At 37.4% G+C, this 17,734-nt stretch overlaps 2 protein-coding genes across 4 annotated transcripts in view; both read left to right on the forward strand.

Annotated features, from left to right (window-relative positions):
- The window catches only part of tmed4 (transmembrane p24 trafficking protein 4), a 260,820-nt gene that overhangs the window by 103,124 nt on the left and 139,962 nt on the right, over positions 1-17,734 (forward strand). The gene's annotated exons all lie outside the window — the stretch shown is intronic.
- myt1b (myelin transcription factor 1b) overlaps positions 1-17,734 on the forward strand; it is a 135,270-nt gene that overhangs the window by 56,831 nt on the left and 60,705 nt on the right. The window lies entirely within an intron of this gene.

Raw genomic sequence — 17,734 nt, forward strand, 5'->3', positions numbered from 1 at the left:
TATTTAACTTTATGATATTCAAATTAAGGGGCATGATTATCTTGTTTTGAACAAATCCACATGAGTGACAGCAGAGCCAGTGCTGCAACACCAAATGAATGAATTTGATCACAAATTTGATACGTGTGAGCCTGGTTGATTGATGGTTGATTTCCCGGCCACGATGGCAAATTAAGACATAGATGGATGTAAATTTCAGAATAATATGTGGTGAGGTAACAAGTCAACAGGATGAATTTGATAGATTTTTCCCTACTGCAGCCAAACCCAGATAGCCAGGCCCCTTCATTTGAATATAAGGAGTTGAAATAAAAAAGTAAGAAATATAAAAGTCTCCTGAAGTAGATAAAAATGTCACTATGAAATAAAAGTGTTGTGAAATACTGTGGCTATTCAAAAATGTACATTTTTTGTTATTTCACTGACTTATTACTGATTTCTTGGCATATTTATTACTTTTTCATTTTGAATTAAACGGCTCTCCATATTTGTTCACTTATAAATTGTATACATTACAGTACCGTGACAAAACTGACAGAACATGCATACATGAGGGGAACAGGATGGAGGTGCTAAGTGAGGCTTCCTCTGTGAGACAAAAATCTATCAATCCATCCATTTTCTATAAGCGCTTCTGATAAATGACACAGATAAACACAATAGTTGCTGTAGCTGATGGTGTTTGTCTTGTCTTTTTTTTCTTTTTCTTTTATTTATTATGGTAAATGTAAGCTAAATTAATTTATTCTGTGGGTTTCTTGTGAAATCTGACAGTGGAGGCATAGATTTGGCTTGAGAGCAACTCAGAATGAATGGCTGATCTTTTTCTTAACCTAAACTAACCAAATCAAACAAAAACAACTGGTGAGTTAGATGTAGAAGATGAAATGTACTATAGACTTTAGTATTTCGTTTTCGTTTTTGCGTTGATTTTTCAGGCGGTGTCTAGATATGTTTTTTGTTTTTATTAAAGACATCTTCCAAATAATTTAACAGCCCGTGTAGAGTAGCTTTAAGGTTTGTGGATTTTTTTTAAACAATATTTTCTGTTTGTTTTTGCCCTGTTTAATTTATTTTGTTATGTCTTTAAAAGTTTTTGCACAACTTAATTAGATCAGTTTGTGAAGTGTGTGTGTTTGTGAACTTGAAATGTTTTTTTACTGTATCTGAGCATTGCAATGATCCTCTGATCATTTTTAAGCACTTTGGCCTGAGCAACATTTAACAGCAACTCTTTTTCTTTTATACTATTAGCTTACCTTAAGAGACAGAGGATATATATTTTCCAATATTAAATAGTGTTAATTAGAAATAATAAATAGTTCAAACTATGTAACACTTACAGTAGGCACAAGAATTAAGAGTCTGACTTGACAAAACACTAGACACATACATCACATTTGGTTTTTGCATCTATAGAAATATTTTCTCACACTTACATAGATATGTTGGATATGTGAAGGAAATCCTTTAAGGAAACCAGTTAATTCATGTGTAAAGTTATTAACCAGTTTTTGCTCATTTTTAGAATGTGTTGTGGGCATTGCATTAATGTCAGCTCAAATATCAGTTCAGAACATCCTGAATTTGCAGGTGGTGCACTTTAAACCCCCGATTAATTCCTCCATTCTCTGCTTCCTACACGAGTTTATCACCTCTATGCCACAACTACTTTTGGAAAGAATGGATTGTTATGATTTGATTAAATACAAAGCTTTTAAAGAAACAAACTCCACAGTAAGAGCAATCAACCAACCCAGCTACAAAAACTTCTAGCATCCTACTGAACGGTGTTATCCTGACAAAATGTTTCATTACAAAGGTAAAAGCCCTTACGATTCATTTCAGCAAAATGCTGCTGTTATGTCATTTAAATGAACTGATACTTGCTTCTAATGGTTCATGCATTCTGTCGTAACTCAGTTTTTATATTGTCATGAGGATTAGTAGGACCAACTATCAGAGCCTGAGGTTTAGTAACAAGGGGAAAATAAGTTTTGCCACAATTTTACCCCTTTATTATCTAAGTAGACTGAACCAGACACAATACTTAAGACCTCCCACTTCTGCTTGACATTTCAAGCATTTCTCTCAGGTTTATATTCATTCAGTGTCTCAGCTGGTGGGAAAATATGTAAAAGATGTGAAATCCTACAGAGTTCCTCTGGTTCTTTTACATATGGAAATTTCCTTCGCTAATTGTCATTCTGTTCATTAAGTTTTACCTACTGCGAGACCAAAATTATAATTGCGTCTCAGTTTCAAGTGTTCTTGGCAAGATTACGTTCAGCCTACCCATGACCAAAAATGGATTTCTTGCCTTTGTGAAGGAGTAAATGTTTGACAGTTGGAGGTTACAGCTTTGTTTCTCAGCAAAGCTGTACAGTAAATGTATGTGTTTGTTAAGAGGGGAGGAAAGATTCATTTGCCAATCAGTTTAGTCAAAGCTCTTCTCACATTGTTGGTTGCATTGACTGTGTGACGGCTAACTTGTCTGATGTTTAGAAGTAAGCACAGAGTCTATTACTTTACATCCTAGCCGATGACATCAGCATGTCCAGATGATTAAAGATTAGAGATGATTAATAAGTCAGTTGCTGCTGTATTGTGTATGTTAATGTACACGGCTCCAGTCTCACTTTGGAAGAGGCTCATGTGGGTACTCCTGCTGTGTGATGGCTGCAGGGTTTTATTAATCTCAGAGACCCATCCTACATACAAACAGCTGGAAGCAACAAACACAACTTCAGTGGACATGTTTGATGTTTCTGAAGAATTCTGGATAAGATTCAGTGGCAGGAGGGGATGAGTGAAGCTGAGAAGTGGTAGTGATAAACGATATGAGGTGCATCAATAAGCTAGTTGACTGTATGCGCCGTTTAGAAGTAAGTGGAATTGACAAGAAACCAGCAGATCAATGATGCAGAACAGGATTTCTAGGAAATTATGAAAATAAGTATCTTTCTTTAAAAAATTATCTGAACTGAAACGTTTCTGGTGACACAAAATAGCCCAACACCTTACAAAACATGTTATTTTAGTTTTTAATTTGTCACCATGTATGTGCTGCTTATACTTCGCTTTCTCAATTCTTTCAATTCTAAGAGTTTTAATCTTGTTCTTATCAAGTCTTACAATGAAGGGAGTACAACCTCTAACAAGAACTAAACCAAAATGCAGAAGCAGTGTGAAAAACTATGTGAACCCTGTGATCCAACAGCTTGGAGAACCACCTTCGGCAGTAATAAGTTGAAGTAATGGTTTTCTGTATGACGTTATCAGTCATGCTACCTATAAAATGCACATTGTTAAGGTAATTATAGTCAGTAATGAAGCTCCCAGACATATGTTATCTCATTATGAGATGCAATTTTCTACTTAGTTGAAACCACCCTTTAACTGGATATTTATTGGTACAGAAAACATGCACGGTGCACAACTCTGTAGTTTATTTTTCTTTGTTTAATTTATTTCCCTGACCTTCTTATTATAAGTGCCTTGTTTTTCCTTTCACACTCTGAATGAGATCAGATGAACAAAGCCTCTCCTCGTCTTGCTCTTTTTCACGTACATAACACGTTTGCATGGCCTTGGCCCTCAGGGCCACTATAAAGAACATGTCAGAAATAGACCATCTCCATTTATATGTTTCACATGAGGGCTGCCACACCTTTACAACTGACAGTCCCATTCAGCCATAAAACTTTATAGCCTTGCAATATGTTGAAACTAACACAGACTCAAACCCATGGAAACCCCTGCAGAGATGCATGTGGTCATGTGGTTACTGTGGAAGCATCTGACGACAACACTGATGAAGGAAAAGTAGCCATGAAAAAGAATTCTTTGTCGTTGTCTCTTCTTTTTTTTTGCCATTGGTTTTGATAAATTTAGAAAGAGGAGCCTGATTTTGAAAACTGTTCCACAGACATCAATATGAACAGAGACTCGGACTCAGAGAAGCTCACGGACAAAGACCAGATCTTTAAAGACCGTCCAAATGGTCATATGGTCCAGCGCAGTCAAACCGATGGGTAAAAATGTTGAAAACACAATTGAGGCAGATACTTGCAGAAAACTACAAAACTATGAACACGGGAATAGTCAATGACAACTTACCAAAAACTAAGACAGTACAGACAGCAGGTGAGTATGAAATATATATATATATATATATGTATATATATATATTTATATATGAAAACAAGGAATATGCAATGCATAATGGGATGTTTAACACCCTCTTTAACCACCCACAAGTATGAAACTCTTCATATAACCCCCAGACGCTGTCCTGGTATCTAAAAAAAAAGACACAACAAACAGCTCTCTTTAGGCAGAGAAGGACACCGCAGTTGCAGCCAAAGTAACATTTTATCTTTAAATGGAAGTCAGAGTAGACATCTTAATAATTTCAACTTGAATCAACGTTTCATCTCAGACTACTTTAAAGTATAAAACCATGATTGCTGCTGGCATACAGCCTTTTGACCTGAAATGTTGAGCTGGCTGAACAGACTGCTGAGTGTTCACTTAATGCAGCAAATGAACTAAAGTAGCATAATCAGCATACCAGCAGACTTCTCAGAATTAATTTCCCCAAAAGTTGCATCTCTCCAGAGATGTCTCTCTCTTCTTTTAATTCAGAGGAAAAACAGAAATGATGAAAATACTGTGTCTTGACACTACAGTGTTATTGGTTTAAATACTGTATTCTACATTCCGTTGTTTTAGTTGTTCAGTACCTGTTAGGGCTAAATGACAGAGATCACAAACCATGTTAGTGCGGCCGTAGCTCACATTGGTTAGAGTGGGTTGTCCAATAACCGGAAGGTTGGCGGCTCAATTCCCCCTCTCGCAGCTCAAAAAAGATTGGTGGACTGACAGCTGGAGGGATGGCAGTCCACCTCCTTGCCACGGCCGAGGTGCCCTTGAGCAAGGTACCGTACCCCCACTGTGATTTGCTGCCCACCACTCCTGTGTATGGCATCTGTCTCCATGAGAGTGTGACCCTGTGCATGTGTGTGTTCAACAGGTGCCAACCTGGAATGGTCAAATGTGGAGGAGTAATTTCGTGTGACTTCGTGTGACATGACAATACAGTAATCTTAATCTTAACAGTTCAACAAAAGTATATATTTTTTAAGAGAAAGTGTGCTTTATTTGTCACAAATAACTCGCCACTGAATGTCAATCTTGTGCTTCTTTCAGACGCTCCAGTTAGGGCTCACCTCAGCAGATAATTTGTTTCCATCTCTTCTTGTCCTGTGTATTTTCAACTGTTGTAGCAACCGCTATTCACACTACAAGGAACAAATTAATACTTCAAAGTGGCCAGCTGGGGATATAACCTCTCTGAAGCCAGCTACAGGCTGGCAAAAGATAAGCTGGTTTTGTAAACTGACGATGGGAAATGAGAAGACGACTGCTCAGTCTACCTATGTAGGTGGCGACCCATGTGTCTAATCTAGCAGCACATCCAGGCTTTGTTGACCACAAGAACACCGAGGCTGGTGAATCACAAGATGGGATATAAAATTCAGCTGAATGTTTTCATGTCTGTGGTCAAACCACCTGCTCATAAACATGGAGGATTCCCATATTTCAACCTAAGAAACAACTACAGAGAGGTTGGTCATGCCGGCTCAAAGATTATCTAATGTTGTGTGCATATTTAACACAAGATACAGGAATGTATTGCAACATTTTTTTACAACCTCAATGCCAAAAATTTTGGAATGCTGTGTAAAATGTAAATAAGACCAAAATGCAATAATTTGCACATCTCATAAACTGTTACTTTACACACAATCAAACATACAAAACACATCAAGACGCTGACCAACCAAGAATCATTCACCAAAGGGAGTAAAAAGTGCAGTTAGGAAGTCAGTCTTTTTTAACTTACAGTGGTTCTTAGTCCTCGTCTTGCAAAAAAAAGAGCTTTGCAGGGCAGAAGAGTGGAGATGTATAACTTCCTGGTTGGATATTTTAGTGCTGTGCAAAGGAAGGTGTGGTTATTCAGCTTATATGAGGTAATAAACTTATGATTTAACACAACCTTTATAGTTAATGCATTAAAACAACACAGATTGAGCCGAAAAAATTTTTCCTGCTCGGTTTGAGCTATTTCAAATCATTCACCACAAATATCTGATGGACTCAGATATGGATCTGATGGACAGATTTAGGGGCGGCTGGTTTGACCACCGCAGACTGACACCCAGCTGAGCCAATAGCTTATTCAATGCATTGGTTGGCTAGATAAGTGGTCACCATCTCATTTCCCACCTTTACCATTAGTGGACAGATGAATAGCCACTTCAGTAAGGATGTTTGAGTTCAAATTTATTTGAAAAAGTGATCTTGTACATTACATATTAAACAAATGTGTAATTTAACCCTAACATAAAAATCATGACACAAATGAGAAAAATTAAATAAATAAATGAATAAAATGATTAAAACAAATGTAAAAGATGATGAATAAAGGTAAAATTAGACATGGGAAGAGATCTACAACGAGGTTTATGTGATCAGGATCATCTTATTTCATTTGTGACTTGCTCAATGTCACTGATATAAAATGTAAACCAGTCAAAATTGTTTCTTTTTAAAGCCCACCTGCTGTTGAACATTCTTAAACAGATTTAGTGATCTGTATTATTTAGTCCAGGCTTAATAAGTTCCTGGCAAAAACAGAGAAAATACTGCTGAAAAATATTGAAGGTAACATACAGTATTTGAGCCAATGAAACTATCATTCCAAGATGGCTTCAGCATGGATGTACCGTAGCTTAATTTACTGCACCATAAACCACATGCTTATCCTCTGCCTCTGCATCACCTTTATGAAGGCCTGATACTGACACGGTGACACTGACATATTACTGACTTGTGCACCCCCAGCGACTGGCTGTGACTTGACTGTGTTTACTATACTGATGCCACCTAATGGCGGTCATGTGGATGTTTCTTTGATGCATACCACCCACCTTGATATTGTCTGATTGGGAACCTGCTGAACATACCAGAACTAGCTTAACCCAAAGGATTCCCATCTGGTGCCAAAATCAAATCCTGACACCAGACGCCACAAAGATTCTGTTTTAATGCCCCTACAGGTCAGAGTGGTTTTAGCATCATGAGGGAGACCTACCCAGTTTTAGGCAGGTGGTTTTAATGTTGTGGCTGATGGGCGTATATTTAGACACATGCGTATGTGTGCGTTCACTTATCTGCAGATCTATTCAGTGTGTTTTCAGTGTAAATGGGAGGGGGTTTGTGCGCTCACAGTCAGTAGTGTCTCATATTAAGAGACACAAAGCCCTTGGCAGGTGCTCCCTCCCTGGCTTTGTTTCTCCTGCTCTCTGCTGTTTATTTGTTCAACTCTTAGAGAGAAGTCCCTCTCTGTCAGCCCTTGGGGAAAACAAAGAGGAGGCACACACAAAGACAGCACTGCCTCTGCACACTGGCAACAACAAAGCAAAGATACACATGTCAGGGATGGCATGGCGTGAAACGGCAGGTGTTCCGTGGATGGAAAAGCTGGAAGCCAACTTTTCTTCTTCCCTTATTTTTCTTCTCTCAGTGATGAAGGACATAGGCAGTCAGTTTGGAGGTGTAACCATTTACTACCAGAGATAGATAAGGCAAAAATGTGCACATACACACAGCTGTACCTGTGCGTTGGCTGTAGCACCTGCCTGGGCCTGTGTTTATCAAACTATGGCTGAGAAAACTTTGATTTACTTTTGGTTTTCATTTTAACCTTCTCACTGTTTTTATTTCAAGTCCATATCTAAACAACATTTGACTTATTTGTAGGATGATAAACAGAGTTTGTCTTCAAGTTCAGCTACAGAAAGTGGAAATCGTCCTTTGCACTCATCTTAAATCTTAACTGTTAGATGTACAATAGTAAACTAATTGGATTATAACTGGTTTGAATTAGACTCTTTAAAGTGCCTTTAAATTAGCTGAACTTAAATCCATAAAGCTGAAACAGGAAATAATCATATGCACAGTGTTAAAACTTTAGATTTAATAGCGATACATAGTTTTAAGACTTTTTATTGAAAAATATTACCACGAATATGTGTACAGGAAAATAAATACAATATACTTCTTCATTAGACTGTGTCTTATGTTAAGTAGTGCTCGAGTTTTGAATATCACACGTATTTAGTTTATTTAAATTATTTTTAAAAGTTAGTTATGAGAAAATTAATGCATAACGATTCTTATTTTTCATGTGTTTCTACACGAATAAAAACACAGTTACGACTACTGTATTGCATTTTTGCCTATAGATCATATTAAATGTTTATTAATGTTACTCTTTGTGTTGAAAGTGACAGATCTTGAACAGACTGTTTGGTGTGTAGACGGTGTTTTTTTATACCTTAAACACAAACAGTGAGACAAATACTGAGACACAGCTGGCTGAGCAGTTAGTCGTCTTAATTTAGTTTTATAAAATCAATAAACAATCAGAAATGTCTCCCACCACTGACGGATGGCCAGCAGTGGACCAATGTTTTAAAAAAAAAAAAAAAAAACTACATTAACGTTACTGTAGCCACTCACACAGACACATAACGTCATTTGACATTGATCATATTACTGATAAAGAGTTGTTTCACCCATAGTTCATTTTGGGGATGTAAACAGAGATGCTTTACATCATAAAAGCACTGAGATCAGCACCCTGTAGACATGTATTATTTCATATGTAAGAGTAATTAGAAAATGTATAACGCACCAAATGCAGGCACTTGTTCCCTGCTACAGGTAGGAAGAAATGACTTTTGCGGTGTGTTAACGCTCAATGGTAGGTCGCCTTGATGTTTGTAGCGACAGTCAGTCATTCAAGCAATTTGATTGACAGCCATGTAAACCCGGCTTATTTACCTGTTTTTAGCTTGTGTATGTTTGTCAGACTGTTGAGCAATGGGGGCTTTTTATCCCCTGTCTTGTCTATTAAAACTGCTCAAAACAGCCCAGATGGACAGCAGAGGACTTATGGGTGGATTTAGCAGCCAAATACCGATTAATTTGTTAATTTAAGCTTGTAAAATCTTAATTGAGTTTCCTGACTGGCTAATGTTTTCTGCCTCCACACTAGAAAAAGACTAAATTTGATAGTTTCTAAGACTTTTCAGGACCTTCTGATGTCCTCATTCTTGACTTTACGACCAATACAGATTGCAAATGTAAAATCTGTTTTAAATATAACAGTGATAAAAGTTCAGCCAGGTGGTCTGTTCTTCCACAAGGTTGTGGAATTTGCTTTGTTGCCCAGACAGCTCAGCTAATCACAGAGTTTGAACACTAGTGATTTAGCACATGGAGCAGAATGATATTCCTGGCATTAGTGCCTTGTCAATATGGACTGATACACCCAAGATCAATACTTTGTCAATATTTGTTTTTCTTGTTCTGCATTTGTGTGTGTGCGTGGCTGCGTTTGTGTGTGGAGTGAGGGCTGCTTGCCAGCTGTGCAATCTGTTCAGTAATCTCAGGTCTGGTCTGTGCACACACTCCACAATCTGCCCTGGTGAAACTGGCCCACAGACACACACATGGCTCAAACCTTATGAGTAAACGTATTGATTTTTATTGTTGTTTTAGCATTTTCCAGGATGTGTTTCAGACTATTTTCCCTATTTGTTTTTTTCTTGGAAAAGATAGAATATTTGAAAAAATATCACTTAAAGAGTGGAGTACTTTTCACATAGATTGTAGACAGAAGATGGACATGACCACTGTGGAGTCAGCTCTTGGTTTATCTACTCTCCTGAGGCCTCGAGTTAGTGTTTTAGCCACTTTGATCAGTCAATTTTAGTTTTTTAAACTCTACTGCAAACTTCCCAAAAAGAAGATTCAAATGCAAACTGTCGGTTTTTGTGTTGTTATTTAGAACTTAAACAGCACAGAAACACAGTTGTGTTTCAGATTCATAGTCAGTACATCTGTTAGAACTGAACATTACTTCCTTGCAGCCGCTCATTGTTAATCTCAAAGTATCCCTCAAGAATATTAAAATCTCAACTAGCAACGCACGGCTACTTCCCAGCAGCTAACCCACTCTCCCCTTGATTCACAATAACCCTTATCAGCCCAATTTCCCTTCTCTCTTCCCTTTGCCCATTTTAACACGCTGCCCTGTTTGTTGTTTAAATGGAAGGGAGAGAAAATTGGCCACTTTTGCCTTTCAGAAACTCCCGCAGCTGTCGGTAATCGCTGTGTGCGTGTGCTGGTGTGTGTGTGCACGCCTCGTAGTAATGTGCAGTTACCACAGTAGGGGTGCGTGGGGCGGGGGCGTGGAGAGAGGGGTCATGGCGTGCGGCGGAGAAAGCGCTATTAGGAGAAAATGATAGGCCTGTCCCCGAAACTCCATTATACACCAAACACTTAAAAGACTGGACTAGCTTCATTACAGGGCAACATGAATCATGCAGCACTCACACAAGCAACTGGCCACACTCTCATTTCTCTGTATCCCAATCTCTCCCCCAGAACAGCCTTCTGTTTAAACTGGAGGATCGCCAGGAACGAGGGATGGAGAGGGATGGAGGGAGCAGAGTGAAGAGGAGCATGCCGAGGGCCAAGCCTGTTTGCCTCAGGTTTGACAGGAGGAGGAGGGAGAGGAGATTAGGAAGCAGAGGAAAAGACGGGGGAAATAAGGGACGGACGGAAGAGCAGAGGGGAAGAAAGAGGGGAAGGGGTTGATAGTTTAGGAGGAAGGGGTTGATAGGTAAAGGGGAGCAGGTGACTAAAAGGAGTATAGAGGAGGATTTAAGGAAAGAAAAGTAATAGATGACAGATGAGTAAAGCACTAAAGTAAGGGGAATGGTAGAGGAGGGTGGGGTTATTGGAGGTAGATAGGGAAGGAGAAGAGATGAGGACAGTAAAAAGGTGAGGAAAGAAGAAAAGGAGAAAGAAAAGGACATTGGGGAGGAAAAACAGAGTTAAGGAAAAAGAGGTGACTGAGAGGGGGAGGATGTGAAATTAGACGCATAAAGGAAACAATAGAAGGAGTAATAACTTGCTGGGGCATGTTTTAGTCTGTAATGGAAAAGAGTGTGACTTCAAGCGATCTGTGTGTACATGTTTGTTTGTCCTGCAGTGGTGGATTGTGGCTGGGTGGCTGCGAGAAAGTACTGAAAAATAAGCCCTTAATTGTGACTAGCAGTGAATTTTGGGAGAGAAACGGACAATTTAAAACTAACCAAATAAACTGGTGTAACAAATGTGGGTTTTTACAAGCTGCTGACCAACTAGTTCATCTTCATGTTGAGAACATGCAAGGATCCCGTGGACACATTTACGTTTGATGATTGTAAGGACGTCTGATATTTATTGTTCTTACATTTAAATGCTCAGAGGACTGTATGTGAGAAGCCAAATTCCTGAAAACAAATCACAGTTTTGATAACTGATAGAAAGGGACCCTTATTTGCCATTCTAGATTGGGTGTGAAGAAATCTCACACATCAAATCGACTGAGCCAAACAAACACAAGATAACATTTCATGTTAGCATTTTAATGTAAATCGATGGGCTTGTTAGCTAAGAAGGACGCTAGTAGAGAACATAAGTAAGCTGAGGGCTGGGAGGTATGGTGAGATTTTTTTCCCCTTATTTCTTTCAAAAAAGAAACTTATGTTCATGGTGTTGGACAAAAAGTGCCTCATTTCTGTTGAAATGTCACCAGAACTACCCAGCTAGCGCATTATCACATTATCATATTTTCCTTCATCTCCCTCTGCCCATCAGAGCAGCTTCAGCCAGTAAACTGTTAATGTGAACTAATATTCTCAGTCACACAGAAGTTGCCAAAGGTAACTTTATTAGACAATATATAGTAAAAACAGAGACTGCTGGTTAAGGTGTAGTGTTAACTGATGTTATTATCCTCTTATCTACTAAAGAATATTTTATTATGGCACTTAAAAGCACTACTTAGTTTTGCTCTTTTTACATGCAGTTCAAAACCCACATTTTACTACACCATATAGTTTCATTTTATGAAAAATAAGTCAGTGAGTCGTTCATGATAAGATACCGGTTACACAATTAATCAAATAAAAAGTTATTACTTATTTCACTTATTTCCAGTCTGGGCCAGCATATAAAAGACTGAGCGTCTTCCCAGATATGATATGATATCCTAGATGTTTGCAAAGATCGAAGTAATTTCTAAAGAAAAGCTCTCTTCTTCATTTTCCTCTTGTGGATTTCCACCAGTTTTTTCCTTCTTGAGGTTTGTTTCCAGTTTGTACAAATACTTCTTCTACTGAATTATAACCAGTTGCAAGTAGCAACATAGCCTGTTGTGCCACCCTCTGGCAATACTTTGCAGCTGTGTTAATTAAACGTTGATCAGGCATTATCATGTTCAGTTCTCCAAAATGTCTACAAGTTCACATGTGTGATAAAGTTTAAAGAGAATGGCAGTGATAGACTGCTGTGATTTGACTAATCAACCTTTAGTCATCTTTGGATGAACACGTAGATGACGGTTTAAATCTATCCATTTGAATGTGCTTCCAGTTATTTTGAATTTGCCCTGTCGTTTACAGTGCTTGTGAATCTTTCTTAGTTGTTGCATCTGTGCGGTAACACGTACAAGTAACAAATCACTAAATGTGACAATTCAGTCCATAAATGTTTGGTATCTTGTATTGGGCTCAGTTTCGTCTGTTTAAATGGATGAGCTGCCCCAGGTGTCCTTACATTTGCCTCTGTTTTTGTCAGTCTGTGTGACTGTGCACATTTGTGTAAAGACAGCCTGTTACCATTTGTGTATGTTGGTAATGATTATCTGTGAAGTGTGTTTCTGTGAATTGTGCACATGTCCCTATCCATGCACAGACGCAGCGAGCATGTGTTATGTGTGTGCGCACGCTCCAGAGCGTGTCGCAGCATGCTGCCAGAGGGACGGGGCGGCGAACCAGACCCAGGGCACAGCATGACACTGCATCCCGATCTGTGTTGTGACTGCCTCAATTACCCATCAGCCTGATACAGAGGGAGAGTGTGTGTATAGCTATATAGAGATGGATAATTCCTTATTTCCTTGTGTCTTTTATCTCCTCCAAACCGATATTTCCTAGATTTACCCTATCCTTTTTTATTTTCTTATTTTGTGTATACTCTTATACTCTCACCTGTCACACTATAGACACCTAAATCCAAAGCTACAAATCATACTGAAAACCATCCATCTGCTCTGCTCTTCTTTTCACATTTTCTGCCACACTGATAAATCTATGGCTGAATACCAACTTGACATGGTGTACAATCTCAAAATGAACTCAAAGAACTCAAAATAATTTCTATCTACATATCACACACCTTTCATTTAATTCAATTAGTTTACTTTAGTCCAAGAAAAACATATGCACCGAGTGCAACATTTAACATTTATAGTATTTTATAGAATCTTCAAATAGTAATCAAGTATTTGTTTAATCTTTTCAAAAAAAAAAAAAAATCAAAACTGCTCATTTATATCACTGACCATATTTTCAAAGCATACTGTCTGTAAATATTCTGAGTGGGAAACATACGCCTGCCTAAATACTTAGAACATGTGTAGTACATTTGTTCTCCTACCATGAAAACACAGAAGAAGCAAAGGACTTTTTAAAAAACTGCTATTACAAAACTGCCAGAAGCAATTCCTGCGACAGGGACAAATCTGTTTTCTTTCGCATTGGCTCTGTATTTACTCTCAAAATACAATTATGTATCACAAGCTCATACAATCTTTTTTTTATGCTTTGTCTCAAAGCCACATAAATTACAATCCACTTGGTAATGTTTACTGTGAGAGGTTTTTTTTTTTATGCATGTTGCTAAACAGTTATTACAAAAAGAATGTTACCTTTGATCTTTTTTTGTTCACCTTCGGCCAAACGTTGAAATCTTGCTTTGGATGAGCTTCAGTAAAAAACATGAAAAATCTTCCTAAAACTCTTGATTTGTGATATTTTTGTTATGTTTTGTCTTTGAAACAGAAACTGATGTGGCTTTATATCTATGTTTGTTTTTCAATCAATTCACAGAAAAATTGTTAACATATAGAATAATATTTATTTGAGTTGATTACATTTCTCAGTTATTAAAACATTGCTGAGTTTACTAATCGAGAAACCCCCGCATTTATAAAACATGAACTTTTTTAGCCTTTTCTCTGTTTTGGAAGTTATATAAACAGTCAACCATGTATTCAAATAACATTTACATTTAAAATAATGGTTTAAAAGTTATTTTCTTCCCAGCTGCAGTTACGGTAACATACTATTATACCATTGTATTATTTGTTTCATACTTTGTTTACACATCCTTGAATTAGAAGATGAATGGTTGAGACAAACACTACAGACTATTTATACAGCCCATGAATCCTGTAAGTTATTCTTATTTGTTCCACTCTGAAGAAAAATACATTTGCCAATAATTGTCAACTGCAGATTATTCCAGTGACAAAATAAATACATGTCATAAGCTGTTTATAGTTTAAGTATTTTAGTCTCCAGGTTAAGGTAGGAGTTGCTGTGGCACAGTGATTAGTAGGTAATCCATGTGTCACAGCAATCTTGTTAAATTTCAAGTCTAGTAATTATCAGGTATCTGACAAACAGGGAATGTTTCTTTTTTTACTATTATATCATAACACAGATGTGTATACACAAATGGTATTTCGATGAATTAACTATTGACATATAAATGAGACAGTACTGATCGCCATGCTGTCAGGTATGGAAAACAGAATTTTGTGTTTCACAACAGATCAGAAGTGAAACTATCTGAACATTTTCCAGAAGATTCTTACTTATTTAGAGGTAATTGAAACAGGTTAATGTGTTTTTAACACTCACTAAGCCTCACACAGGTTACCTATTGGTTCTATCTTGTTAACATAACTTTACAAGGTGGAACTGCAGTGGGTTTAAGAAGATATCTTTTTTTAGCCTATAAGGCAAAACCCATGTCTAAAAGAGTGACACCTCCTCGGGCAGAGGACTCGTGAACTGCTAAGTTTTAGCCCTGAGAGCACTGATGATAAACCTGTTACTACTTGAAATGAAAAAAGGCTTTAATCAGTTTGTTTTAGCAGATGCACCCATGTGTAAACACGCTACTTTTGGTTTAAAACCTCCATATGTGAACATTTTACCGCTTATTCTTACAACTGGTCAGTAAAACAATTAAGTAAAGTTTTATCAAACATAGCACAATTATTTAGGTTTAGCTATGCTAGCTACAGCTATAATTATTTAGGCTTAGGTATGCTAGCTACAGCTATACATAGCTTGTAATCTAAGCTACACAAGCTAGTTTTTCTTACTTATTGGTAGTAAGAAATTACTCAATTGTGGCAAACAATCAACAAACAGACATTATTGGTCTTACCATTTGTCTTACATGTGTGAAACTCCTGCTATTTGCCTGCTGCTCAAGTTAAGATCACAGGGGGAATCTTGATACTTGTACTTAAATCATAAGAAAATATGTCAATATTGTATCTGCTAGGTATTATTTTTCAGCCATGGATCATTACAAGAGATTCTGTACATGAATTTTTTTCTCTCTGTATAAAATAATCTTTTATTTGTTATGAACTTTGCAGGGAAAATTCCATTTTGAGATCGTGAACATTTCTGCACTCCTACTTTCATGGATTTCATGGCACAAAAAAGGGATCATGCTCATGTCGCTGTGAGATTTTCAGTCATTCAAGTTTGTTTGCTGGCTTTATGGTTACAGGTTAAAAAAAATAGGACCCCGTGAGGATTTAATTAAAAAGAAATCTATGTCAAATAAAAAAAAGTGTGTGTTTTTATCCTAAAGCATAATTCAGCTTTATGAAAAACATTATTGCACCCAGGTACAGTGGAGATAACAACACAGAAAGTGTGACTGTGAAGAAGAATGTTTTACACTTTTAAAGTACACAATACAGTCCTGATGTTGGATTACATAGTAGCAGGAAATCTATCCACTTGAAGTGCCTGATTGAAATTAGTCTTTGTTTGCCTTTAGAACAACCAAGAGTGATTTGGTTGTGCATGAACTGTCAGTGCTGAACAGTCCAGTTGCTCTAACCATTTACTGTCTAAAGTTACCTCAACAAAATCAATGTAATTATTTGATTATGTTAGCTGATTTTTAAGTCCCTGATGTCCAGTTTTTCCAGAAACAGCACATGCATTCACATAACAGTTAAGGGAGTAGCACTAATGACAGTAGTGACAGTAATAATATAATGGCAGAGGTCTCAAATTCAAATTCTCAATAACAAAGAAAGACTTGCTCCCATTTCAACTGCTTAGAATCTAAAATACATTTACTGATGTTAATAGCTTATGGTTGTTATTGATTGAAAGTTGCAGTTAGGATTGTGTTTCTGTTGCCAATTTTAACTACATTGAGCTGAGTGCTTGAGTTCAAAATCTCTGCAGAGACAGCATTAGCCTGATATTGACCTCTTTGAGAAAGTGATGACCAGTGATGATTCATTCTTTACAAGTCTCCAGTCCAGCCCCAACTTTCTTCTTCCTAAAACACAACACAAACCAGTCAATTTAATCTTGGACGAAACCAAAACACAAGGAATTGAGTAGGAAAAACACCATGTAGGACACTAAATACCTGTTAAAAATGTGTCCTTTATCTTTGTGAGATAAAGATGTGGTTGTCATGTAGTCATCTAAGTGGCCTCCGGCACCACAAGGGTTAGATCACCACTATTCCTTGATCCCCAAAAGATAAAGGGCACCTTATTCCTGCAAAGTGAAGGAATATTGACAATTGATAGGGCCACATTCTTTGTTCCTTTTCCCAGTCTGTACCCAGTTTTTGTCCCTCACTTGTCTTACATTCTGTGTTTTCATTTTCAAATTGTCAGAACATTGTTTTTGTTACCTGTCAGCTTGTAAAGTAAAGCAAATAACCAAGCATTACATCTGACTTAAAATATACAGCAGTTGTGGGAAGCTTTTAAATTGAACAGAGATCATTTATGAGTATGACAGCATACGTCCAAAAAAATAAAATACAGAAGAGAGCTTTAGAAGTCACACACGAGGAGGACAGTGCAAACATTTTAGGGTCTACGAGCAAAGTGAAGATGCTTTCAGAAGTAATTCTGCAAATAGTTTTTATTTGTCATTTAATGCAAAGTGCAGCAAACAGGAAAATGATAAATTAAATTTGGTGTAACCACTCTTTGCCTTTCAAACAGCACAGTACAAATGATACACTTATCTCCTGATATTTGAAAGTCCTTGGCAAAGTAGGTTGTTCAGGCATCTCTGGCACAGAGCTCCTATAGAATCTTCCGGTTTATCATGTAATCCCAGACTGACTCTATGATGGTGAGATCATTCATCGCGGGGCTAACTCTTGGGGTTGTTTAATCAAATATGTGCCTTTTTAAAGCTTAACAACGCATTTTAAACATTTCAACATTTTCATGTTATCTGAAACTAACCTTTCACATGTGATGCCACAGTTTACAAGTGAGGAATCTTGAGTATTGGAAGTGTAAAACTGTAATGACTGGAAAATGTTCCATCAAGCAAATCAACAGTCTATGCCATGTATGTTTTGGCATGTAGCAAGATGTTGCAGGTACACAACATCGTTTTGCTACAACACATGCTAGTTAATTGTGTAGCGAGAATGTGGCCATAAACGTTGAAAGGTTGTCACAAAAGCT

The sequence above is a fragment of the Leuresthes tenuis genome, unplaced genomic scaffold, assembly GCF_036924035.1.
Source record: "Leuresthes tenuis unplaced genomic scaffold, fLeuTen1.0.hap1 SCAF_16, whole genome shotgun sequence".
NCBI classification, from domain to species: domain Eukaryota; kingdom Metazoa; phylum Chordata; class Actinopteri; order Atheriniformes; family Atherinopsidae; genus Leuresthes; species Leuresthes tenuis.